This window comes from Artemia sp. Qi Xiang Cuo, chromosome 8, assembly GCF_049724085.1.
Source record: "Artemia sp. Qi Xiang Cuo chromosome 8, ASM4972408v1, whole genome shotgun sequence".
Lineage (NCBI taxonomy): Eukaryota > Metazoa > Arthropoda > Branchiopoda > Anostraca > Artemiidae > Artemia > Artemia sp. Qi Xiang Cuo.
This window is the reverse complement of record NC_142801.1, coordinates 50,065,736-50,072,272: the sequence shown is the minus strand read 5'-3', so window position 1 is coordinate 50,072,272 and position 6,537 is coordinate 50,065,736. Positions and strand designations below refer to the sequence as shown.

General features: G+C 35.6%; 1 protein-coding gene across 1 annotated transcript in view; it reads left to right on the top strand.

The window, feature by feature from the left end:
* The first annotated feature begins 374 nt into the window (after nt 1–374).
* Nucleotides 375–6,537, top strand: part of LOC148949517 (uncharacterized) — a 23,404-nt gene continuing 17,241 nt past the window's right edge. The window contains exon 1 of the mRNA XM_089093003.1: nt 375–420. The gene's annotated coding sequence lies outside the window, so the exon portion shown is untranslated. The remainder of the gene's footprint in view (nt 421–6,537) is intronic.

The window sequence follows — 6,537 nt, the reverse complement described above, 5'->3', positions numbered from 1 at the left end:
AGAAGTTTTTTTTAAACTGACTATAGATCAAATAGCTTAATTTCCCGTAAAAATATGTTTTCCAATTGAGAAAACTACTACCCTTTAAGACTCTGGAGTGGGCTTGAATCGTTTCGGATTACAAAATCGAAAACAAAATAAATTCAGTTTCTTTGATGATTCTTCCAATATTTTTACACTCTAGTCTCTTGGCCTTGTTCGCGTTTAGTTCCAAATCGATAAAATAGTATCAAAGCTAACAAACTTACTTGAGCTAGAAGAATATTTCTTTCTAAGATAAGACGCTTCGTTTCCCACACGTGATATCGTCTTAACGCGCGTGTCAAAGGTTTAGTCTATTCGGTCGATAAGGAGTTAATGCTTGGAAACAGTAACTAGTCGCATGTTCGTTGGCAAAGATTTTAACCTCCTCAGTAAAAGGTAGTGCATTTTTTACTATTTATTTGAGGAATATCGATGCGATGGGATAATACGTATCCCATATTGCGTCTGAAATTTTTTTTAACAAGCTCATTATTAGAAAAAGTTTTTGTATTCCAGTACAATATATCAAGAGTCTTTTATTGGTAAATGTCGTTTACAAAATGGCAGTTAGTTAATACTATTTCTCCTTTTTATTTCTGTCTTCCAATAGCCATTTCACTCTCTTTTGCTATAGCATTAGGTTGCTACATTGCAGCCTTTTCTTCGGGGTGAGGGTGGGGGGGGGGGGATGTAAAGAGGACTAAAAAAAGACACAAATTCTTGTAAATCATTTTGTCCACCGGATCTGAAACTCAATCAACTCACAATAAAGTTAGAAGAAATTCGTAGATAAATCTCATGCTGTGATATTGTATGTTAGGCTTGTAATCTAAAGTTTGAGATTTAGTGATTTGTTCGAAATTCAAGATTTAGTAATCCATGTTTGGAGATTTAGTAAATCACTAAATCTCGAAATAGGAATGAATGTTGATACACGGGACATGAAGCTGCTCACTATAAAGCTGCTCGGGACATAAAGCTGCACGGGACATGAAGCTGCTCCCAATTCAATGCTGAGTTAATTTTGACGTACTTAACCCATTTTAATTAATTTTGACGTACTTGACCATTGACCCAAATATTAAATGTAATATTTTGGTACTTTTAAACTTACTTCAGAGATTTTATCATAATATTTTTAAGTATCAGTGTTCAACTAGGCCTCCTGAGAAACAAACATGTTGAGAAAACAATTTTGACTTCATAGTATGAAGAAAAAAAATGTAGCTAATCATTCCTACAGGCAGGGGTGTCTTGAGGCTCATTTTATTGGGGGGTGTTCTTCGTAAATCTTACCGAATCGCTACCTGATTTATGCCAAATTTTCTGCAGAAATCAAAAATTTTGGCAAATTTCAGCTTATTTTGCAAAGTTTCTGCCGAAATTTTCGCCTTCCGCGAAAATTTTACCGAATGCCAAAAAAGTCGGGGGCGGCACCCCCCTTGGGACGCCCCTGCCTACAGGCGCTTCCCTTTACTTCACCCTTACCCCTCAAATATGTAAATATATAACCCAAATTATATATTTCCCATGCATAAAATTACATGGGAAAACACAACGTTTCTTGATCTCGTCAGTGTTGCTTCAATTTACGGGTATAACGTTGAAACAAAAGAATAACGCATGACAAAATTCATGGGAAACGTATAATTTGGGCTACATATATGCATATTAGGGGTGGTGGTGAAAAGAAAAGTGAAGCACATTTAGGAATGAATATCTTTTTTATGCATACTATGAAGTAAGAATTTCTTAAAATGTTTCCCTCTCAATAGGCCTAATTGCACACTGTTACGGATTTCTCAGTAGACAGATAATGTAATATAGCTTCCAACAAGTGAAATTAATCTCCGGCTACGAATTTCTTATCTACGAGAAAATCTTCGGCGATTGTTTGAATTAGTTTAAAGGTAAATTTGGTAGTTAGTGTTGGAAGAGAAGAAACTACAATGAGTTTAGACCGAACAGTGGCAATCACGATGAATGGCATGAGTGGTCTTGACCTTAGCCAACACTCAGAGGTGGTTTTAGAGGGGGGGGGGGGCGTGAATTCTAGGGGCACACAATTTCAGCTAAACAATAATTTTGTAATTTTTGAAATTTAATTTTTATCAAGATAAAGTAGAAGGCTCAGTTGGCAGTAAGTATAAGCAAATTAAATACGACATTATTATTTTTACCATATTTTCATCCCCATTCCTTGAAAAAAAGTTTTTTGATAAAATTCCTTGAAAAAATTGCTTTAATTCGAATTAAAGCAATTTCAAATTAAATTTAAGCAAAAAGCAAGTAGACCAAATTAAATAATTACAAGCAATTAATTGGGACAAGATATTGAATAATTTTGCAGAGGCTAAAGTAAGAAAAGCAAGGTTTAAATAAATGAAAAATTTTGTTAATAGATGAAAATTTGTTAAAATTTGGCCTCAAACTTTAGGGAGACAGGGAGGAGATGCCAATCAAGATTTTACCCTGGGTGCAAGAGAGGTCGGAACCGCCACTGCTGACACTGCTATTTAGCTATCGTCAACATTTAAGCTAACTGACCTATTAATAATGTGATTTCAGGCTTTGTCTACACAGCTAAGGACTGCTAATGAATCTCTATAATTGGCTAGCCTAAACAAAACTCCAAAAAATTTAAATAAATTAAACTCCGGTAAAGTTTTTTCCAAGAAAGGAAACGAGCCATATTAAAACATAAAACGAGTAGAAACCAACCCTTTGGCGCCAAGGCCCCGTAGAGTGTTGCAGCAGCTCTGATCTTATAGGTAATAAATTTGTAGGCTACCGTATAACCTTTGCAAATGCGTTACGATTATTCTAAATTATTATTTGTAAGGTCATCGCGTAACAAGAGAACTTCTGAAATAAGTTATGTGTGTACAAAGTAATTTTTAATCTGTTGATCCGAATTTTTGTTATTTTTACCTGTAGCCTATTAAGACTTGGTACTATTTGCTGTGGCTAACGAATAACCGCGAAACAGTCAGTTCACTGTTTAAAGTTAGGAAAAGTGGTGGTTTCTTTTATCTATTTAAAATTGTTTCAATAGTTTTACTTTCGAAGTTAAGGTTCAAAGGAAAATCACATATATAATGAACTGAAAAAAAGGCACAAAAAACTAGGATGTCAAGGAAATCGTTGTGTGATGACAATTTTAGAAATTATTTCTTAGTGTACGGTTTAATTTTTATGTTAGAAGAGTGCAAGTCTTCTTGCTTACTTTTCATGGAATTACACGTTTAAAATATTATAAACACCAAAATTGAAAATTTTGCAAAAAGATGAAAAATCGGATTTCTGTTAGGAGTTCAGGATTTCTGATTGTATCTCCTTAAAATTTACAACAGACACATAATTTTTGCTTAGGTTGTTGAAAACAAAATACAAAGTTTTGTCTGTATTTGAAGTTATTTGATTTCTAAAAAGTTAAGCTTTGAAGCCAAGGCATTTTACCTAGTCAAAATGTAAGGCATTTGCAGAATCAAAACTTCAAAATAGAAGAAGTAACAAAAGGAATTTCATTTCTGGAAAACCAATGTCATTGTCAGCTCCAACCTTTAGAAGATATAAATATATCTATCTACACAGTGAAATTTTTTATCTTGTGTAGAAAAAAAGTCACCTCTAGGATACCAAAAAAATTCGATGTGGTATACCAACTTTGGACATAATTTCTAAGAGAACGGAGCAGTTCAATTTATAAGAAAGTTCATAACATCTTGTGTACTGATCAAGAAGTTTACGGCTCTCACCAAAATCGGGTTTTCGGTACCCGGGTTGGTGCCCGTAGGGATCGAAAATCAGGGCATTAGTTCGCTAATTTCGGGACCTAAAAGAATTTAAAGCCGGGATAGCAGCTTCCTAATCCTGGTACCCTAGGATTTCAGTTCCGACAATGTCTTAATCTGGTTCCGAGCAGTTTCGCCAATCTAAGAGCAAAAGGGGAGGGGGGGGGGGCAAAAAATTTGTTTGTATTTTTTGTTAATGAAGAAACAAAAAGTTATTTTTCATAATCTAGGATGGGGGCTTTTCAATTTTTTCTGCTAAATATATTTTTCAAATCTAGGGGACTATTATAGCCCCTACTCCTTCTGAATGGCGTGATTATTCCGAGGGGTGGGACTTATTAGTATATACCATCTATTGAATTCTACGAGGCCCCCGTACCAAACAGTTTTTTTCTGTTAATTTTGCAGGTCATTACACTCTTTGCCGATAGGATTTGCGTAATTTCAAAAGTTCAGTGTCTTTTTTAGTGGTAAACCCAAACCACAGAGTATAACTTGATTGTTGATTAAGATTTGAATAAAAAAAAGGGTAATTAGTAATTGGAAAATTTCTTAATGCTTTTACAATCGGAGATGTTTGATTAACCTTTTGCAAAAAAAAGGGGTTATGGGATATGCGAGTATTTGCAAAAAAGGGGTAATTAGTGAATGGAAATTTTTTTTAATGCTTTTACAATCGGAAGTGTTTGATTAACCTTTGCAAAAAAAGAGGGCAATGGGATTTGCGATTTGGAGGAGATGGGATGATAGTGTACCGTATAATACACAAGTGATGATTTGGATCGTATTGTCAATTTAAAGAGAAATGACTTAAAAGTGTGTTGATGGAGAGGGGGTTCATGGAGGGTTGAGTTTCATGAGAGTTCAGTTAAAGGGGGGAGGGTACAGTTACACGGATGTGTAGTTAAATGGGGTCGAATTGCATGAGGGTTCAGTAGCACGAGGGTTCAGTTACATGGGGGTTCAGTTGTACAGGGTTTCGGTTATACAGGGGTTCACTTACATGGAGGGATTCAGTTGAACGGGGGGGGAGATTTGCGATTTGGAGGAGATGGGATGATAGTGTACTGTATAATACTCAAGTGATGTTTTGGAGCGTATTGTCAATTTAACGAGAAATGACTGAAAAGTGTTTTGAGGTAGATGGGTTGCATGGAGGGTTGAGTTGCATGAGATTTCAGTTAAAGGGGGGAGGGGGAGAGGGTACAGTTACACGGAGATTTAGTTAAACGGGGTCGAGTTGCATGAGGGTTCAGTAGCACGAGGGTTCAATTGCATGGGGGGTTTAGTTGTACAGGGTTTCAGTTAAAGAATACCTCCTCGACATTAAACCTAAGGAAATTTATGTATTTGGAATCAGCGTATAAAGCCCAATCATTTTCATGTATCTATAATTATTAAAATTCTTTTTTTTAGAGTTATGGTTACTTTCGGACACACTCAAGAAGTGAAGTTAAAGCAGATAATGGGAAAGTGGAAGAGTTGTAGCCTAAAACAGCCATAATTGTAATTTCGGTTCATTTAGGGTTTCATTTATTTATCGATGCTGATTTGTGGCAGTTTCATGATTGGTAGATTATTTGATGTTATTTTTGCTAATTTTTTGTTTATCATATAAGGCTATTGCGTCTTTCTGAACTTTCTGTTGGAGGCGGGGGTAAGTATTTAGTTTAAATAATTCTAGGAGGAATTGAGTTTTGTGGATGGTGTTGAAAAATGGTACGTGTTGAATATTTGGGTAAACATACGGCTAAGAAACGCTTCACTATAAATAAGGCTATTGTGTCTTTCTGAACTTTCTGTTCGAGGCAGGGATAACTATTTAGTTTAAATAATTCTAGGAGGAATTGAGTTTTGTGGCTGGTGTGGAAAAATGGTACTTGTTAAATATTCGGGTAACCATTCGACTATAAATAAGGCTATTGCGTCTTTCTGAACTTTCTGTTGGAGGCGGGGGTAAGTATTTAGTTTAAATAATTCTAGGAGGAATTGATTTTTGTGGATGGTGTTGAAAAATGGTAAGTTTTGAATATTTGGGTAAACATACGACTAAGAAACGCTTCACTATAAATAAGGCTATTGTGTCTTTCTGAACTTTCTGTGCGAGGCAGGGGTAACTATTTAGTTTAAATAATTCTAGGAGGAATTGAGTTTTGTGGCTGGTGTGGAAAAATGGTACTTGTTAAATATTCGGGTAAACATACGACTATAAATATGGCTATTGCGTCTTTCTGAACTTTATGTTGGAGGCGGGGGTAAGTATTTAGTTTAAATAATTCTAGGAGGAATTGAGTTTTGTGGATGGTGTTGAAAAATGGTACGTGTTGAATATTTGGGTAATCATACGGCTAAGAAACGCTTCACTATAAATAAGGCTATCGTGTTTTTCCGAACTTTCTGTGCGAGGCAGCGATAACTATTTAGTTTAAATACTTCTAGGAGGATGAAGTATTTTTTTACTTAACAACTACATTAATAACTTCCAAGGTGATAGGACAGTATGACACAGAATTTATCAGTTACCGAGAGTTCAATAACCCCCCCCCCCCCCGCAATGACTTCCAAGGGTTTTATGACTCCTCCCCACAATGAATTCAGATGGTTTTAAGGCTCATCTCACTAGTCATAACTCCGTTCAACCTTGAGCGAAGGTATAAAAGTTTGATGAAGTATTTCTCTGCTTAACAACTACATTAATAGCCTTCAAGATGATAGGACT